Below are 20885 nucleotides of genomic sequence, written 5' to 3' on the forward strand. Positions count from 1 at the left end.
CCGGTGATGTGTTGGGCAATTTTCACCACCCTCTGCAGTGCTTTCCGGTCGGAGACAGAGCAGTTGCAATACCACACTGTGATACAGTTGGTAAGGATGCTCTCGATGGTGCAGCGGTAGAAGTTCACCAGGATCTGAGGCGACAGATGGACCTTCTTCAGTCTCCTCGGGAAGAAGAGACGCTGGTGAGCCTTCTTGACCAGAGTTGCGGTATTGTGGGTCCAAGAGAGGTCATCGGAGATGTTGACCCTCAGGAACCTGAAGCTGGAAACACGTTCCACCTCCGTCCCGTTGATGTGGATGGGGGTGTGCGTGCCGCCCCTAGACTTCCTGAAGTTTACAATGAGCTCCTTGGTCTTCATGGAGTTAAGGGCCAGGTTGTTGTCAGCGCACCATGCTGCTAGGAGCTGGACCTCCTCCCTATAGGCCGACTCATCGTTGTTGCTGATGAGGCCAATCACCGTTGTATCATCTGCATACTTGATGATGGTGTTAGTACCATGTACAGGTGTGCAGTCGTATGTGAAGAGGGAGTAGAGGAGGGGGGCTTAGCACACAGCCCTGTGGAACGCCGGTGTTCAGGGTGAGGGTTGAAGAGGTGTGCTTGTCTAACCTAACAGACTGGGGTCTGTTGGTTAGAAAGTCCAGTATCCAGTTGCAGAGGGAGGGGTCGATGCCCAGGTTACCGAGTTTGGTGATCAGTTTAGAGGGTATAATGGTGTTGAATGCTGAGCTGTAATCGATGAACAGCATTCTTACGTAAGTGTCTCTGTTGTCGAGGTGGGAGAGGGCGGAGTGAAGTGCCGTTGAGATGGCATCCTCCGTACTCCTATTCTTGCGGTAGGCAAACTGATAGGGATCCAATGTGGGGGGTAGGCAGCCTTTGAGGTGTGCCAGGACCAGCCTCTCGAAGCACTTGGTGATGATGGGAGTAAGTGCAACTGCGCGGAAGTCGTTGAGGCTTGCCGCAGTGAAGTGTTTTGGCACCGGCACGATGGAGGTGGTTTTATGGCACGTGGGGACAACTGCTTGGGCAAGTGACATGTTGAAGATGTCAGTCCAGACGTCAGTCAGCTGCGCAGCACAGGCCCTGAGGACGCACCCGGGGATGCCGTCAGGGCCAAGTCAAGTCAAGTCATGTCAAGTCAAGTTTATTTGTCACATACACATACGAGATGTGCAGTGAAATGAAAGTGGCAATGCTCGCGGACTTTTGTGCAAAAGACAAACAACCAAACAACCAAACAAAGTATAAACACAATAATAACACACATATTATTTTACATAATGTAGATGACATGTGCATGTACCTTTAACATAGTGACCTCACCACTACTAACCACTCCCCATATCACAAGTATAATTACAGCCTTCTCACCCATTGATCTCTCTCTCTAGTTCCGGTGACAGACCACGAACAGCTAGGGCAACAACTATGTGTATCATGAATAAACAGTAGTAAAGACACAGTGTGTTATGACGCATCTTTACATGGTGTCAGAATCGTACCTTTGCGCCTCCTGTTTGTCGGGGTTTATTTACTTTTGACCCAGTTCCCTATCCTGTGTGTTTTTTTGTATCTCCCGTGCCATGGCTACTTCTTGCCGCACGCCCGATATGCTTGTCTTCGACTCAGACATTGCCCATCGGTCGGGTGTCTTTAGACGTGACTTCCAACACTACGTCACGATCGCCCATCCTGCTGCCACCCCTGCGACACAGGCTTCTCTGCTTCTCAACCTGGCTGGTCCCGACGTCATCCGGCAGGGCTGGCCAGACTGTCGTTCATCCTTGCCGGCTGGTGCCGTGCCCTACTTCCTGGTCCGTGACGAGCTCGTGCTGCACGACGGCGTGGTCGTGAAGGGACACAAGGTCGTTGTGCCTGCTGCGCTGCGAGACCACTACTTTCAGACCGCCCACCGCGGTCATCCTGGGGCCGAGGCCACTCTGTCTCAGGCCCAGAGTCAGTTCTACTGGCCCGGCATGGCCCAAGACATCCGGGAGAGTGTCTCCGCCTGCTCTACCTGCAATAGCCTCGCTCCCCATCAGCAACGGCAGCCGCTTCTGCAACGGCCTGCCCCCGAGCTGCTCTGGATGGCCGTCGCCACTGACCTTTTCGAGTGGCGTGGCAAGCACTTCCTGGTCCTTGTTGACTGGTACTCCAGCTGGTTCGAGGTTGACCAGCTGCACTCCCTCACCTCTTCGGCCGTTATCGGGAAGCTGCGCCGCCACTTCGCAACCTTTGGCTCCCCGGCAAGTCTTCAATCGGACAACGGCAGCAAGTTCTCAAGTGCCGAATTTCGGAGTTTCGCCGCCAGCTGGAACTTCCGACACTATACCAGCAGCCCAGAGTACCCGCAAAGCAACGGCCTGGCAGAGCGCGCTGTCCGCAGTGCTAAGGACTTGCTGGAACATTGTAGACTGTCGCATTCTGACTTTTACCTGGCCCTCCTCAACCTTCGAAACATCTCCCGCGACCCTGCCTCGCCAGCACAGCGGTTGATGTCTCGCACTACGAGACCTCCGATCCCGGTGACCCAGCGGTCCCTCGTGCCCTCTGTTCTCCAGCCCGCTGCCGTCCAGGAGCGCATTGCCCTCAAGCAAGAAATCCAAAAGCGCTCCCACGACAAGTCCTGCCGTCCCCTCCCGCGTCTGTTCCCTGGCCAAGTCGTCCGGATGCAGTCCCCTTCCGGTCACTCCAGGCTTGCCATCGTCGTCGATACTGCTGGTTCGCCGCGGTCCTACCTGGTCGACCATGACGGTACCATTTCCCGCCGGTCCCGCCAACATCTGCGGCTTGTCAACGAGCCCCCACCACCGCCTGCCGACCCCTTTGCCCCCCGCTGTCTGCCACTTTGCCTGCCGCTCCACGCATGCCTCGGTCCCCGCCTTCTCAGCTCTATCAGCCCCGCTCTCCAACAGCCAATCCTCCCTCGCCTGCCCGTCTTCCCGCTGCTGCGCCTGCATCCCCTCCTCCGTCTCCGTCTTCTCCTTCTCCTCCCGGGTCCCCGGTTCGCTCACCCGCACCTGCTCCTGCTCCTGTTCTTTCTGCAGAGGGGGGAGATGGCGAGCTGCGTACCCGGTCCGGGCGGGTGGTCAAGCCGCCTGTCCGTTATGGTGATTTTGCTTAACTGTTTGCTTACCTGCTCGTAGCGTATGAGACGTGGTCGCCCTGTCACTACTGTATTGCTTTTCATTTCCAAGGGGAAGGATGTAGATGACATGTGCATGTACCTTTAACATAGTGACCTCACCACTACTAACCACTCCCCATATCACAAGTATAATTACAGCCTTCCCACCCGTTGATCTCTCTCTCTAGTTCCGGTGACAGACCACGAACTGCTAGGGCAGCAACGTATGTGTATCATGAATAAACAGTAGTAAAGACACAGTGTGTTATGACGCCTCTTTACACATAATAAATAATGGAAGGAAAAACGTTCAGTAGACTTAGCCCCTGGTGAGATATGCGTTTACAGTCCGAATGGCCTCTGGGAAGAAACTCCTTCTCAACCTTTCCGTTCTCACCGCATGGCAACAGGCGTTTGCCTGACCGTGGCAGCTGGAACAGTCCGTTGCAGGGGTGGAAGGGGTCTCCCATGATTTTATTGTTGCACCTCCTGATGTATAGTTCCTGCAGGGGGGCAAGTGAAGTTCCCATAGTGAGTTCGGCCGACAACACTACTCTCTGCAGAGCCTTCTTGTCCTTGGCAGTGCAATTCCCAAACCAGATGGTAATGTTCCCGGACAAGATGCGTTCCACCGCCGCTGCGTAGAAGCACTGGAGGATCCTCGGAGACACTCTGAACTTCCTCAATTGCCTGAGGTGGTAAAGGCGCTGCCTTGCCTTACTCACGAGTGCAGAGGCGTGTGATGCCCATGTCATATCCTCGGAGATGTGGACTCCCAGATATTTAAAACAGTTCACCCTATCCACAGGATCCCCATTTATCCTCAATGGAGTGTACGTCCTCGGATGATGTGCCCTCCTAAAGTCCATGATCAGCTCCTTCGTTTTTTTGATGTTCAAGAGGAGGCTGTTATCCTGGCACCAGAGTGCTAGACCAGCCACCTCCTCCCGCTAGGCCTTCTCGTCGTTGTCTGAGATCAGGCCCACCACCACAGTGTCATCAGCAAATTTAATTAATGAGTTGGAACTGAACCTAGCCACACAGTCATGTGTGTACAGGGAGTACAATAGGGGGCTGAGGACGCAACCCTGGGGCGATCCCGTGCTCAGGGTGAGGGACTTCGATGTATTCCCTACCATCTTGACTACCTGGGACCTGGCGGTGAGAATGTCCAGGACCCAGGCACACAGGGAGGTGTTGAGCCCCAATTCCATTAGCTTCCCGGCCAGTCTGGTGGGGACTATCGTGTTGAAGGCTGAACTGTAGTCTATGAACAGCATCCTCACGTTGCCCCCCTTCTGGCTGTCCAGATGGGAGAGAGCGGTGTGCAAGACCTGGGAGACCGCATCGTCCGTGGATCTGTTCGGACGGTATGCGAACTGCAACGGGTCCATGTTCCGAGGGAGGAAGGCGCAGATGTGTTTCTTCACCAGCCTCTCAAAGCATTTCATGACTACCGAGGTAAGGGCCACCGGACGGTAGTCATTCAGACAGGCTGGGGAGGTTTTTTTTGGTACCGGTACAATTATGGATTTTTTGAAGCAGGCAGGGACCACGGACCAGGGAGGGGTTGAATAATGTAGTGAGCACTGGAGCTAGCTGCGTAGCACAGGACTTGAGTACTCGCCCCGAGATGCCATCGGGGCCTGCAGCTTTTCTCGTGTTCACCCGTGTCAGAGCCCTCCTCACGTCGTGCTCGGACAGCGAGAATGTGTGCACATTCCTCCCTTCAGCTTCGGTAGCCAGCCCGCTGGCGGTATTGTCGATAGTCGGCAGACCTGGAGTGGTGTTGCCCCTCTCGAAACGAGCGTAAAAGGAGTTCAGGTCATCAGCTAGGGAGGTGCCGGCACTTGCGGATGAGGGAGGGGTGCTCCGGTAGTTGGTTACAATCCGTAGCCCCTGCCACATGCTTCTGGTGTCCAGCTCCATCTGAAACTCCATCTTGTCTCTGTACCTTCTCTTTGCGTCCTTCACTGCCCTTCGCAGTCGGTAGGACTCTGCCTTGTAGACGTCCATGTTTCCTGATGCCAGGCCCGAGTTGTAGGCAGCGGTGCGAGCATTCAGGGCCACACGAACAGACCTGTCTACCCAGGGTTTTTGGTTCGGAAAGGTGCTTACCCTTACCGTGGGGACGATGTTGTCGGTTACTGTTGCGATGAAGTCCGTGACTGCTTCCGCGAACTCACTGACGTAACTGGAACTTGCTTGGAACATATTCCAGTCGACATCACTCAGTGCATCTTGCAGCATGGCCTCTGACTGGTCGGACCACCGCTTTACGTCCCTCGTCTCTACCGCTTCCCGAACTATGCTCTGTTTATACTCCGGCAATAGGAAAATGGCAGCGTGGACAGATTTTCCTAGGTGAGGGAGTGAAACGGCCTTGTAGCCTTTCCTGAACGGTGTGTAGCAGTGGTCCAAAGTTCTCTCCCCCCTGGTGGCACACGTGATGTGTTGGTAGAAGTTCAGCATGACCTTCTTGTGATTTGATTTATTAAAATCTCCAGCCACCACCATTGCCGCATCCGGATACTTGTTTTGATATCGACAAAGCATATCGTGTAGGGCCAGCAGCCTTACGTTCATTAATCCTCCTCAGTGCCACGTACACGTCGTAGGGGGTGAGTGTGAGGGGTTGGTGATCAGCAGGGAGCACAGCCTTGATGGCTGTCTCTAGATTGTCCCTGTCGAAGCGGCCATAGGCGTGGTTAAGCTCCTCAAGGCAGGAGGCGTCGGTGGAAGGTGTTGGTGGGTCTATAGTCCGTGATGGCCTGGATGCCTTGCCACATGCGTCCGGGGTCAGAGTTGTTGTTGAAGTGCTCCTCAATCCTGAGCTTATGGCAGTGCTTGGCCTTCTTGATGCCCCTCTTCAGGTTAGCCCCGGATGAACTGCAGGCTCGAGCATCGCCTGACCTCAAAGCGGTGTCCCGTGCTTTCAGCAGTAGCCTGACCTCGCTGTTCATCCATGGCTTCTGATTCGGGAATATGGTCACTCGTTTGAGGGAGGTGACACTATTGATGGTGGAGTTTATAAAGTCCAGAACAGAGGATGTGTAGGAATCAATGTCCGTGTGGGAGTCAAGGGTGGCCTGGGCTGCAAACACCTTCCAGTCAGTGTTTCCAAAACACTGCTTAAGTGTGGGGTCCGCTTCCTCTGACCAGACTTTAACTGTCCTCAGTGGGTTTAACCCGTCTGATGGGTGGGGAGTACTTAGGGAGCAGGAACAATGAGAGTTGATCAGACTGACCAAGGTGGGGGAGGGGGACGGCTTTGTAAGCTTCAGCCATGTTAGTGTAGACTTTGTCCAGTGTCTTGTCTACTCTAGTGGGGAAGGATACATGTTGGTGGAATTTGGGGAGTACAGTCTTCAGGTTGGAGTGATTGAAGTCACCCGCAACAATGAAGGCTGCCTCGGGGTTGTGCGTCTTCTCTTTCATTGCAAGCTTGGCATTAGCATCAGGAGGGATATAGGCTGCAGTCACAACAGTGGAGGTGAACTCTCTGGGCAGATAGAACGGTCTGCATCTAACCAAGAGGAACTCAAGGTTAGCTGAGCAGTGACTCTCGATGATGGTGGAGTCCGTGCACCATGCTTTATTTACATAAACCCACAGACCCCCCCCCCCCCCCCCCCCACCTCTGGTCTTACCGGAGTCTGTTCTCCTGTCCGCTCGGAGTAAATGACGCCCCGTTAGCTGGATGGCGCTATCAGGAACGTCGATGTTGAGCGAAGTTTCCGTGAAGATCAGGATGTTGCAGTCTTTGATCCAGTTGTGGGAGGTGATCCTTAGCCGGAGTTCGTCCATTTTGTTTGCCAGTGACCGCACGTTGGCGAGGAAAAGGCTAGGAATCGCTAGCCTGTGTGGGGCTAGCTCTAACCTGGCCTTTAACCCACCTCTGCGTCCCCGGCGGTGCTTTCGTACGCGTCGCCGTCTGTTGGTGCGTTTCGAGTTGACACATTTCTTCAGAGTAGATTAGATTAATTTGGAATTATGGTAGACACTGATATTATGGGCCGAAGGGCCTGTTTATGAGCTCCTGTACTGTGTGTATTTTGTTAATTCGGAATATTCAATAAACCGATCAATTTATAAATCAAAATGTGTAAAATACATCTTGGATTTCCAGTTAAATTTAGAACCACGAAAACCTTCTCCCCGTCGGGGAATTGAACCCCAGTCTCCCGCGTGACAGGCGGGGATACTAACCACTATACTAACGAGGAACGGCTGTACGATGTGTATTGTGAGGTAGTATAATGTACGTAGGTGGAAGGGTGGGGGGGGGGGGGGGGGGGGGGGGGGGGGGGGGAGGAGAAATTGAAGCGAGTCGAAGAGGAAAGAGGGGAAAAGTGTTGTTTGAGGGCTAGATACGTAAGGTTGCAGAATTTCACCAAAAACCTGCAATGTTCACACATTCACTTCACACTCTTTGCTTCCTCCGCGATCCGGTCACTTATTCAAGTACATGCTCGTGTTGAATTATTTCATTTTCTAAACGCATGTAACCGGAACTGCGAGTCGTATTCTGTATTTGCTGTCACAAGCAGCAGCGGGACTGTGCTCGAGTCACAGAGTCACACTGCACTGGAGACGGTTCCGTTCCCCACTCGCCGATGGAATAGTGTGGCCTGGCTTACACCGAGTGACGAAAATAGACACAAAAAAGCTGGAGTAACTCAGCGGCACAGGCAGCATCTCTGGAGAGAAGGAATGGGTGACTGAATGGGGAAGTCTAATGAAGAGTCTCGACTCGAAACGTCACCCGATCCTTCTCTCCAGAGATACTGCCTGTCCCACTGAGTTACTACAACTTGTTGTGCATATCTTCGGTTTACACAAACATCTGCAGTTCCTTATTACACCCAGTGCCGTCAGCTACCTGTCCATTTTCCCGTGGACTCTCTCTCCTCACTCTCCCTTCACTCCGACATAGACTTCCTCCAAAACAAAAACCCTTCGGCCCACTATTTCCACGCCGACCAGATATTGCTCATCTACTCGCATCCCATTTCCCACCACCTGTCCCGTAGACTACTACCCTTCAGTGATTATCAGAGATATCCCCCTTGTTCTACCCATTCCCCGTTCCCCCACTCTCTCTGCTACTGAACATGAACGTGTTTATCTCTGTATCAAAGTTGCAATGAAGAACACATGAGCTGAACCATTGGCTCCACAATTTCCTGTTCTATACCATGGGGAGATGTTATGAGGAGAAAGCCGGAGAATGGGGTTAGGAGGAAAGATAGATCAGCAGTGATTGAATGGCGGAGTAGGCTTGATGGGCCGAATGGCCTAATTCTACTCCTATCACTTATGACCAGAACGCAGCTTCATGCAGCAGAGAATATTATGCATTAATTGGTCAACGGCCGAGCACAACGGGGACCATGACGTCACCCACGGATTCTGCAATAAAACTCATAAAATGATGCAATGAAGCGAAGCGTTTGTTGAAATAGGAAAATCCCCGAATGTAACGAAATAAACGTTGTCCACGCGTGTGAACGGACGGTATTTTCTCAAAAGTATCCATTGATAGAATAGCAGAGGATGGTTTCGATCCATCGACCTCTGGGTTATGGGCCCAGCACGCTTCCGCTGCGCCACTCTGCTCTGACATAAACATTCTCAGCGTATGTGCTCCTTTTTGCTCATTTCGTTGTTTTCATCTCGTACCTCACACCGTTTGCCGGCTTTGCTTTTTTTTCTCACGTACCCACTTCTATCTTCCATTTATTCTCCATCTTACTTTCTTTATTTCTTACTCTCTGCCCCATCCCGTTGTCATAATTGTGCTGTCTGTCCCGCTCGGATACACCGTTCCAGTGGTTTTCGCAATGAATTTTAAATTATTTAAATTACCCAATTGCGGAACTTATCCAGTGGATAAGTTCTTATTCTCTGTATTTGTATTCGGAAATGACAAATATGTTCAGTAGCGGGATTACCACATCTGATGAACACGGTGCGTTATATAAAATAGGCGCAGAAGTAGGTGAACGACTATGGCCGGATTCATGAGTTGGAAGTGAACTGAGTTTCCTTCAGCAGTGGTAAAGTAGCCGAAATAGCTCAGTTGGGAGAGCGTTAGACTGAAGATCTAAAGGTCCCTGGTTCAATCCCGGGTTTCGGCAATGGTGTTTCAGACTTTCAAATTTAGATCAGCGTTTATAGATGTATGATTTATTCCAACGCTTTTGTTCGTGACGCAACCGTCAGTGCGGCTCAATCAAGGTTCAACGTTAACCTCGGTGTTCTTTGACGGTCTTTCTGCCTGCATGTGACATTGAATTTCCAGCATGTACCCCGGTTTCCACTCTAATACTTTGTTTAAGAAGGAACTGCAGATGCTGGTTAATCGAAGTCTGAAGTAGGGTTTCGGCTCGAAAGTTGCCTATTTCCTTCGCTCCATAGATGCTGCTGCACCCGCTGAGTTTCTCCAGCATTTTTGTGTACCTTCCACTCAAATACCACAGACATGCTGTTGGAAAATAAATTGGCCATGTAGCTCACCCTTCAGAACGGGGCTGTTTCGTGCATGGTACACGGCGGGATGCAGCTCAGCTGCATAAATAGGAGAGGAATGGACGATAACATTTAAACGGAGAAAGTGTGAGATGTTGCGCTTGGGCCGAACGACAGTTTGATTAACGTCTTGTGATTATCTTCTACATCCGCAGACAAACATTCTTACCAGAGGTAGATCCTTGATGTATTGAGAGGATGATTCCCGTAATATTTGACATTCAAATAATCAGAACGATGCCCGGTTAGCTCAGTCGGTAGAGCATGAAACTCTTAATTTCTGGGTCGTGGGTTCGAGCCCCACGTTGGGCGACACTTTATTTAACCGTTATTAACAGCAAACATATTTCTAGCCAGCGAACAGTTCAGGAATACGCTGCATTTTGGGGGTTCCAAGGATTTTATACCTTTCAAACCCTTCGGTTACTTTTATTGGAGACAATGAACTGCAAGATGTGTTTTTTTTATCGTGAAATAACACGACAATGGCTGAGAGCGCCCAACCCACCAACCTCATCTCCCGGCGGTTCAGCACTTCAATTCCCCCTCCCATTCCGAATCCGACCTTTCTGTACTGTGCCTCCGCCACAGTCAGAGTGACGCCCAGCGCAAATTGGAAGAACAGCACCTCATATTTCGCTTCTACATCTGGTGACCTCCTTGGTTACATCCCACCGGCGTATCAGGGTCAGAGGGGCCTCACGGTTCTCCAAGCCTGGATGTCACGATGCAGCTCTCTCTGACTTTTGTCAAGTTGCATTTGGAGTCTTGCATTCAACTCTGTTTTCCCTATTACAGGCTTTAGAGAGGGTGCAGAAGACGTTTAACAGAATGAAAACCTGTCTGCCATGCATGGGATAGGGGCCAGTGAGAATAGGGGCAAAGTGAGGCTTGACAGACTGGAATTGTTTTCTCTGGTTCATCAGAAATTGAGGGCAGAGGTATATAAAGCTATGAGAGATATAGATAGGATAGACACTGAGAATCTTTATCCCAGGGTGGAAATCTCAATCACTTGAGGCTGTAGCTTAAACGTGAGAGCGGTAAAGTTTAAAGAAGATGTGTGGGATGGAGAGAGGTGGGTGCCTGGAATGCGCTGCTACGAGTAGCGGTGGAAGCAGATACGATAGAGATCACAGGTAGGCGAGTAGATTAGATTAAAGTTGATAGACACAAAACGCTGGAGTAACTCAGCAGGACAGGCAGCATCACTGGCGAGAAGGAATGGGTGACGTCACGATTTGGGTCGAAAGATGGCAGATGGAGTTTAATGCTGATAAGTGTGAGGTGCTACATCTTGGCAGGACAAATCAAAATAGGACGTACATGGTAAATGGTAGGGAATTGAAGAATGCAGGTGAACAGAGGGATCTGGGAATAACTGTGCACAGTTCCCTGAAAGTGGAATCTCATGTAGTAAAGAAAGCTTGTGGTGTGCTGGCCTTTATAAATCAGAGCATTGAGTATATAAGTTGGGATGTAATGTTAAAATTGTACAAGGCATTGGTGAGGCCAATTCTGGAGTATGGTGTACAATTTTGGTCGCCTAATTATAGGAAGGATGTCAACAAAATAGAGAGAGTACAGAGGATATTTACCAGAATGTTGCCTGGGTTTCAGCAACTAAGTTACAGAGAAAGGTTGAACAAGTTAGGGCTTTATTCTTTGGAGCGCAGAAGGTTAAGGGGGGACTTGATAGAGGTCTTTAAAATGATGAGAGGGATAGACAGAGTTGACGTGGATACGCTTTTCCCACTGAGAGTAGGGAAGTTTCAAACAAGGGGACATGACTTGAAAATTAAGGGACAGAAGTTTAGGGGTAACATGAGGGGGAACTTCTTTACTCAGAGAGTGGTGGCTGTGTGGAATGAGCTTCCAGGGAAGGTGGTGGAGGCAGGTTCGTTTTTATCATTTAAAAATAAATTGGATAGTTATATGGACGGGAAAGGAATGGAGGGTTATGGTCTGAGCGCAGGTATATGGGACTAGGGGAGAATACGTGTTCGGCACGGACTAGAAGGGTCGAGATGGCCTGTTTCCGTGCTGTAATTGTTATATGTAACCAGTAGCGTGGATAGGGGAAAACCAGTGGATGTGGTGTATCTGGACTTCCAGAAGGCTTTCGACAAGGTTAGTAAGAGATTAGTATACAAACTTAAAGCACACGGCCTTGGGGGTTCAGTATTGATGTGGATAGAGAACTGGCTGGCAAACAGGAAGCAAAGAGTAGGAGTAAACGGGTCCTTTTCACAATGGCAGGCAGTGACTAGTGGGGTACCGCAAGGCTCAGTGCTGGGACCCCAGCTATTTACAATATATATTAATGATCTGGATGAGGGAATTGAAGGCAATATCTCCAAGTTTGCGGATGACACTAAGCTGGGGGGCAGTGTTAGCTGTGTGGAGGATGCTAGGAGACTGCAAGGTGACTTGGATAGGCTGGGTGCGTGGGCAAATGTTTGGCAGATGCAGTATAATGTGGATAAATGTGAGGTTATCCATTTTGGTGGCAAAAACAGGAAAGCAGACTATTATCTAAATGGTGGCCGACTAGGAAAAGGGGAGATGCAGCGAGACCTGGGTGTCATGGTACACCAGTCATTGAAAGTAGGCATGCAGGTGCAGCAGGCAGTGAAGAAAGCGAATGGTATGTTAGCTTTCATAGCAAAAGGATTTGAGTATAGGAGCAGGGAGGTTCTACTGCAGTTGTACAGGGTCTTGGTGAGACCACACCTGGAGTATTGCGTACAGTTTTGGTCTCCAAATCTGAGGAAGGACATTATTGCCATAGAGGGAGTGCAGAGAAGGTTCAACAGGCTGATTCATGGGATGTCAGGACTGTCTTATGAAGAAAAACTGGATAGACTTGGTTTATACTCTCTAGAATTTAGGAGATTAAGAGGGGATCTTATAGAAACTTATAAAATTCTTAAGGGGTTGGACAGGCTAGATGCAGGAAGATTGCTCCCGATGTTGGGGAAGTCCAGGACAAGGGGTCACAGCTTAAGGATAAGGGGGACATCTTTTAAAACCGAGGTGAGAAGAACTTTTTTCACACAGAGAGTGGTGAATCTCTGGAACTCTCTGCCACAGAGGGTAGTCGAGGCCAGTTCATTGGCTATATTTAAGAGGGAGTTAGATGTGGCCCTTGTGGCTAAGGGCTGAGGGTATGGAGAGAAGGCAGGTACGGGATACTGAGTTGGATGATCAGCCACGATCATATTGAATGGCGGTGCAGGCTCGAAGGGCCGAATGGCCTACTCCTGCAGCTAATTTCTATGTTTCTATGTTTCTATCTGCATTTCCTTCGTGCACGTCACCTTTATCTGCACACTGTGGACAGCTTGATTACAATCATGTAAAGTCCTTTCTCTGACTGGTTAGCACGTAACATACAGTTTTTCATTATATCTCGCTGCACGGTAAATTAATGTTAGTTAAATTAAACTGATATATACATATTGTTTGCGACCAAAGATAGACACAACATGCTGGAGTAACTCAGCAGGACAGGCTGCATCTCTGGAGAGAAGGAATGGGTGACGTCACGATTTGGGTCGAGACCCTTCTTCAGATCTGCAGAACTTTCCTACACACATTGTTTGTGACCACGTTGCGCGGGATAGTGATGGGCTAGAAAGGTGTCACGGGTGACATTCAATGATTGCGCATACTTTCGACGGAACATATTCGAGGGCCGAAAGACCTCCTGCGATCACTGTGATTCTGTTCTGTTTTAACAAGTTGTGATCTGGGATTTGAGCATCGATCAGACCAATGGGAAAACCTCCTCTGCTCCGCCTCTGTCCCTGAAGTTGCAGCGTTTACAGGGCGTGTGGTTCAGTGACCTGACCACAGTCTTCGTCGGTCAAGGACTGAGGTGGAAGATGGCGAGAATTCACTATTTCTCTTGTCTGGTGAGACCTGTATTGGGAAATGACAAAATGTTCAGCAGCGGGATGATCAGCAGATTCCACATCTGATGAACACGCTGCATTATATAAAATTGGGCCAGAATTAGGTGAACGACTATGCACGGATTCGTCGTCCAGTGGTGTTTATCACTTTAAAACTTAAACCATCTTTCATAGATGTATGATTTATTCCAGCGATTTTGTTCGTGACGCAGCCGTCAGTGCCGCGCAATCAAGGTTCAACGTTAACCTCCGGTGTTCTTTGACGTTCTTTCTGCCTGCATGTGACCAGGGCCGGCCTTAAGCAGATTTGACCGATTGCTCCCGCGCCTAAGGGGGGCCCCGCACGAATGTTCTGTATTTCGTACGGAAATACGAATTCTCTTTGTTAAATAAAGATTTGTTTTTAATTCGCCTTCCGGATTTTTTTTTAAAACGAACATGTATAACAACCGCTGCACGGCCATCAGACAGAAACGATTTGTTAACTAGTATTGTTAGCACTTCTTAACAGCAATGCATTCATCCACATTCCTCAGTAAATATTATTGTGTTTTGAACAAGTATTAATGACGCCGTGTTCCTTTGAATAATATTCACGCGGCGTCATTAATACGTGTTTAAAACACAATTACATTTACTGAGGAATGTAGATCGATGACACATTGAGAATATCATTAAACTCACCATCATGAGTGAGGGCCGCGGACCGCGAGAAGGGGCTTCTTCTTGTTGTGTAGGTTAGTCATTCACCTACCGACCCACGTTGTGTCTCTCTGTGTTTTGCTCTCTCCCTCCCTCCCTCTCTCTCTCCCGCTCCCCATCTCGTCTCTCTCTAGCTCTCCCACTACCTCTCTCTCACCCGGTCGCCTCGGTATTCCCGGAATCATTGACGTTTTGCGGTAGACAAAAATGCTGGAGAACGCGTTGAGTTCCTCCAGCACTCTGTGTTTTTGTTTGGCTCTGAATCTGAAGGTGGCTCAGCGGGACGGGCATGGGCTCTTTTTTTATTTTATTTTATTTTATTTTATTTTATTTATTTTTTTGCTCTGGGGAGAGGGTTGCGTTTCTGGTCGAGACCCTTCTTCAGACAATCACAAGTACTCTCACCGACGAGAGTTCAGTTCAGTCTGAAGAAGGGTCTTCTCTCCAGAGTCGCTGCGCTGCCTGTCCTGCTGAGTTACTCCAGCTTTATGTCTATCTTCAATTTCAGAGAAATACAATTTCTCACGGGGGGCTTATAACGTCTCTAAACCCCTCTGGGACCCTCCGGGACCCTCTGAACCTATAAAACACCTCTACCCCCCCCCCCCCCCCCCCCCCCCCCCTCCCCCCCTCCTAAACCCTACCTATTTCCCCCTACTCCCTTCTGAACACTTCTGAACACTTCTGAACACTTCTGAACACTTCTAAACACTTCTGAACACGTCTGAACACATCTGAACCCATCTGAAAATTTCTAAACCGTTTATCCACTTTGGTGGCAAAAACAGGAAAGTAGACTATTATCTGAATGGTGGCCGTTTCGGAAAAGGGGAGATGCAACGAGGCCTGGGTGTCAAGGGACACCAGTCATTGAAAGTAGGCACGCAGGTGCAGCAGGCAGTGAAGAAAGTGAATGGTATGTTAGCATTCATAGCAAAAGGATTTGAGTATAGGAGCAGGGAGGTTTTACTGCAGTTGTACATGGTCTTGGTGAGACCACACCTGGAGTATTGCGTACAGTTTTGGGCTCCTAATCTGAGGAAGGACATTCTTGCCATAAAGAGAAGCTTCACCAGACTGATTCCTGGGATGTCAGGACTTTCATATGAAGAACGACTGGATAGACTCGGCTTGTACTCGCTAGAATTTAGAAGATTGAGGGGGGATCTTATAGAAACGTACAAAATTCTTAAGGGGTTGGACAGGCTAGATGCAGGAAGATTGTTCCCGATGTTGGGGAAGTCCAGAACAAGGGATCACAGTTTAAGGATAAGGGGGAAATCTTTTAGGACTGAGATGAGAAAAACATTTTTTACACAGAGAGTGGCGATTCTGGAATTTTCTGCCACAGAAGGTAGTTGAGGCCAGTTCATTGGCTATATTTAAGATAGAGTTAGGTGTGGCCCTTGTGGCTAAAGGTATCAGGAGGTATGGAGAGAAGGCATGTACAGGATACCGAGTTGGTTGATCAGCCATGATCATATTGAATGGCGGTGCAGGCTCGAAGGGCCGAATGGCCTACTCCTGCACCTATTTCTATGTTTCTATGACTGCGTTCAACTGCTGTCTGCTTCGTTGATCGGTTTGCTAGATATGAACTGTTTTGGGAGAGAAAAATGCTCACGGCAGACCAAACGTGTTAAACGAAATTGGTCAGATATTGAGCTTTACACAGTGAGAAATCATGTGAAATAATCACTGAATTTAATTTAAAATGAATGTACCTGCATGTTATACTGTTTCGGTTGGAGATACAACCAAATAGTCCACTGAATTCGCACTGACCAGCGATTTTTGTTTTCCTATTTGACAATTTTATTTGTCGGCCAATCAATCGCTGTTTCTAAGGGGGTTGCATCTAATCACCAACCAGCTTGCCGAAATATTCCCGTCCAATCAACAAATAAGTCTCCTTCCGTCCAATCAGCCGCTGTCTCCAAGGGCATTGTGTCCAATCACATAATTAGCAGCTACGGCAAAGGTTGGAAGCCAGCGGAGCTACTGACAGTCAAACGGGAGCAGGAGTGATTCACACAGTGTATAATCCATAGCCCCTGGTGTACAATTTCATAATATATACTAAATAACTGGGCTGACAGACCTTGGCTGGGAACCTGGGGTTCACCAAAATTGTTCCCAATTGGGCCCCGCTCCCCCTAAGGCCGGCCCTGCATGTGCCTTATTGAATTTCCAGCAGGGACCCCGGTTTACACTCAAATACCACAGACATGCTGTCGGAAAATAAATTGGCCGTGTAGCTCACCCTTCAGAACGGGGCTGTTTCGTGCATGGTACATGGCGGGATGCAGCTCAGCTGCATAAATAGGAGAGGAATGGACGATGACATTTAAACGGAGAAAGTGTGAGATGTTGCGCTTCGGCCGAACGAAAGTTTGATTAACGTCTCGCTTGTGATTATCTTCTACACCCACAGACAAAAATTCTCACCAGAGGTAGATCCTTGATGTATTGAGGCGATGGTTTTCATGAAATTAGACACTGAAGAAGTCTGAGCAATACCCGGCTAGCTCAGTCGGTAGAGCATGAGACTCTTAATCTCAGGGTCGTGGGTTCGAACCCCACGTTGGGCGACACTTTCTTTAACCATTATCAATAGCAAACACTATGTCTAGCCAGTGAATAGTTTAGGAATACTCTGCCTTTTTGGGGATCTAAGGATTTTATACCTTTTAATCCTTTCGGTTACGTTTATTAGAGACAATTAACTGCAAGATGTGTTTTCTTTATCGTGAAAATGGCTGAGAGCGCCCAACCCACCAACCTGATCTCCCGGCGGTTCAGCACTTCAACTCCCTCTCCCATTCCGAATCCGACCTTTCTGTCCTGGGCCTCCGCCAATGCCAGCGTGAGGCCCAGCCCAAATTGGAGGAACAGCACCTCATATTTCGCTTGGGTAGTTTCCACCCCAGCGGTATGAACATTGACCTCCAATTTCAGGTAGTCCTTGCTTTCTCCCTCCTTCCCCTCCCCTTCCCAGCTCTCCCATAAGCCGACTGTCTCCGTCTCTTCCTTTCTTTTTCCCGCCCCCACTTCAGTCTGAAGCAAAGATACTGGTCTGAAGAAGGGTCTCGACCAGAAACGTCGCCTATTCCTTCTCTCCATCGATGCTGCCTCGCCCGCTGAGTTTCTCCAGCATTTTTGTCTAATTTCGGAGATCATTTCGTTGAACATCGGCAAAAAATAAGACTGTTGGTTACTTTTGTAACTTTGTCGGCGCCAACACGTGGACACAATTGTGTACTGCATCGGTTGTATGCAAAGCAACGTATTTTACTGCACCTAAGTACCCTAGGTACACGTGACAATAAAGTATAATTCTTTCATGCATTCACTCGTTCATTCGTAATTCGGTTTAAATTAAACTAATCTTGCTATGAAGGCCAACATGCCATTCGCGTTCTTCACTGCCTGCTGTACCTGCATGCTACCGGAGGGAGAATTCCATTCATCGGAGACTCTGCGAAAACTAGGCAATGAGGTTTCGGTGCCAGCGATCTTAAGTCTCTGCATACTGACGATTACAAGGCCATTTGCAGGTACAGGATAAATCAAATCAATTATATCAAATACATGCGGATCTTCACATTGAAATCAAAAGAGGTTAAAGATTGTCGAATTTATGCAGGCACTACAGGGCAGCTGGTAAATTATACTTATTAGCAATGTTACAAAATGTTGAGATTTAAAAAATCAAGTCTGTAATTTATCCCATCAGATAAAGCATAAAAAGAAGTTTAATTTGACACCTAATTCACTTTCATATCTCAAGTATTTAAAAGGTTATGGCCATTTTCATACTCGGAAATTAGCATCTTGTTCCCTATTGATTTTCTATGGACATAACAAAAAAGCTGTGATCGTGGACAGTCAAAAGCCCATAACTTTCTTAGAAATTAAGAGAACTGAATGAAATTTTCAGTTATCGTTGATTGAACCATTCTGAAACAAATATACAATAATCTTACTTGGATGACCTAAAATTAAAGCATATGATTAGTTAGTTACCCAAGTGTAGCTAATTTCAAACTTCAATTACTAGATCTAAACATCTATCCATTTCTTAATAAATAATTAACATTTTTAAATAGCCTAAGTGTCCAAATAATATTCATAAATAATTCACAATAAAACATGATTTTAAAATCTCATTTACATTAATTTATAGGCCAAATGGAAGGAATTTAGTGTTCAATTGCTGTAAATTAAAGTCCATTTAAATCAGCTTTCTAGTGGGATCCTGTGAACGCGCTGGTTTAGAACGTTCACATTGCGCTAGATTTGTGCCTCAAATGCCCAGAAAATTACTGCGGGATATAATGGGCCCAAAATGAGCTACTCGCTACATTAAACTTTGTATAAAGGGATCTTAAGAAGCCCTTTTTAATGTAAAAATAAGCAGCATACCTTCTATTATTTGCTCTATGCGGCCCTGACAGCTGCCGGTGGTCGCGGGTTTAGAGATTGATTTTTAAACTACTATAACTATTATACGAGGCCTTTAAAACTAATAATATCTTTTGCGACGGGGTCTTCCAGCGATTTTTCGTTAATAATTAACTAGGCTGAACATCTTCGATTTGAACAGCCTGGAGAAAATCGCGTTTTAAACCCGCCCCCCTCTAAACGGCGCCAAAATCGCGCACACCCGCAGCGACAGATTTTCAGCGACGCTTCAGGTAGGCTTTGCAACATACCTATACTTATGGGTGTGGCGATAGCGCGCTGGGAAGGAATCGCCAGATGTAGAAGGGGTCCGTGGTGAACGTGACAGACAGATATTTGAAAGCCGGGGTGCTGAGAGAGATGACAGCAATTATTGTGTGTAGGATGGAATTGTAGATGCTGGTTTACACCGGAGAGAGACACAAAATGCTGGAGTAACTCAGCGGGCCAGAGAGCATCTCTGGAGAAAATGAATAGGCGACGTTTCGGATCGAGACCGTTCTTCAGACTGAGATTCAGGGATGTGGGTAACTGAAGGTATGAAAAGGTTCGGGACAAAGCAGTACCTCAGCTATTTATGTCTGAAGTCTGGAGTCTGAAGAAGGGTTTCGGCCCGAAACGTCGCCTATTTCCTTCGCTCCATAGATGCTGCTGCACCCGCTGAGTTTCCCCAGCAATTTTGTGTACCTCAGCTATTTATATGCTTTATATACCTCTGCCCTCAATTTCTGATGAACCAAAGAAAACAATGCCAGTCTCTCAACCACAGCAAGTATGATAGTTGATGTCTCTAATTTCAGGTAACCTTTGCATTCCCTCTCTCTCCCCGTCCCTCCCCCGCCCCAGTCGTTTTGATAGTTTAACTGTTCTTATCCCTTCGTTTTCACCTCTTCCTCAGCCAACAATAAACCATTGTGGGCTCTTTGGTCATCAGAGTAATATGAGATGATCATACCCATCAGTTATCATACTTGTGGCTTGACAGATTGGAAATGTTTTTCCTGGGTCATCAGAAATTGGGGGCAGAGGTATATAAAGTTATGAGAGATATAGATAGGATAGACACTGACAATCTTTATCCCACGGTGGAAATCTCAGTCACTTGAGGCCATAGCTTTAACGTGAGAGCGGTAAAGTTTAAAGTAGATGTGTGGGATGGAGAGAGGTGGGTGCCTGGAATGCGCTCGAGGAGGGGTGGTGGAAGCAGATACGATAGTGGCATTTAAGAATATGTCAAATATGCACTGTATAAAATGGGAATCGTGGGGGGGAGAGGATATAGATCACAGGTTGGCGAGTAGATTAGATTAAGATAGACACAAAAAGATGGAGTAACTCAGCGGGATAGGCAGCATCTCTGGAGAGAAGGAATGGGTGACATTTCGGGTCGACACCCTTCTTCAGAGTAGATTAGTTTAATTTGGCATTATGGCAGACACATATTGTTGGCCGAAGGGTCTGTTTCTGAGCTCCTGTACTGCATGTATTATGTTAATCCGGAATGTTCACTAAACCGATCAATTCAGCAAAAAAAAATAGTTGCTGTCCCCATTTTGTAAAAACAGAATGTGCAAAATACGACTTGGATTGAAAGTTAAATTTAGAACAAAGAAAACCTTCTCCCCGTCGGGGAATTGAACCCCGGTCTCCCGCGTGACAGGCGGGGACACTAACCACTATACTAACACGGAACCGCCGTACAATTGTGCATTCTGAAGTCTTATAATGTACGTAGGTGGAAGGGAAGTGAGTCGAAGAGTAAAGTGGGGAAATGTGTTGTTTGTCGGTTAGTTACATAAGGTTGCAGAATTTCATGTTAATAGCCTTAGATTTTATTTGACCAAAAACCTGCAACTTTCAGGCATTCACTTCTCACTGTTTGACTAGTGTGCTCTCGGATTCTTCCGCGATCCGGTCACTTATTCAAGTGCATGGTCGTGTTGAATTCTTTCAATAGAGGCGCTTTCGTTTTCTAAACGCATGTTACCGGAACTGCGAGTCGTATTCTGTATTTGCTGTCACAAGCAGCAGCGGGACTGTGCTCGAGTCACAGAGTCACACTGCACTGGAGACGGTTCCGTTCCCCACTCGCCGATGGAATAGTGTGTGGCCTGCCTTCTGTCTGGTTTACACCGAG

General features: G+C 48.1%; 6 non-coding genes across 6 annotated transcripts; 3 read left to right on the forward strand and 3 right to left on the reverse strand.

Annotated features, from left to right (window-relative positions):
- Positions 1-7288: 7288 nt before the first annotated feature.
- On the reverse strand, positions 7289-7360 carry trnad-guc. The gene has a single exon. It is a non-coding gene; the product is annotated as a tRNA-Asp (tRNA).
- Positions 7361-8681: 1321 nt separating this feature from the next.
- Positions 8682-8753, reverse strand: trnam-cau. The gene has a single exon. It is a non-coding gene; the product is annotated as a tRNA-Met (tRNA).
- A 448-nt stretch (positions 8754-9201) lies between these two features.
- On the forward strand, positions 9202-9274 carry trnaf-gaa. The gene has a single exon. It is a non-coding gene; the product is annotated as a tRNA-Phe (tRNA).
- Positions 9275-9904: 630 nt separating this feature from the next.
- trnak-cuu lies at positions 9905-9977 on the forward strand. Its single transcript has one exon. It is a non-coding gene; the product is annotated as a tRNA-Lys (tRNA).
- A 6825-nt stretch (positions 9978-16802) lies between these two features.
- Positions 16803-16875, forward strand: trnak-cuu. The gene has a single exon. It is a non-coding gene; the product is annotated as a tRNA-Lys (tRNA).
- A 3492-nt stretch (positions 16876-20367) lies between these two features.
- Positions 20368-20439, reverse strand: trnad-guc. Its single transcript has one exon. It is a non-coding gene; the product is annotated as a tRNA-Asp (tRNA).
- Between the last annotated feature and the right edge of the window lie 446 nt (positions 20440-20885).

This window comes from Amblyraja radiata, chromosome 37 (genome assembly GCF_010909765.2).
Source record: "Amblyraja radiata isolate CabotCenter1 chromosome 37, sAmbRad1.1.pri, whole genome shotgun sequence".
Taxonomy (NCBI): Eukaryota; Metazoa; Chordata; class Chondrichthyes; order Rajiformes; family Rajidae; genus Amblyraja; species Amblyraja radiata.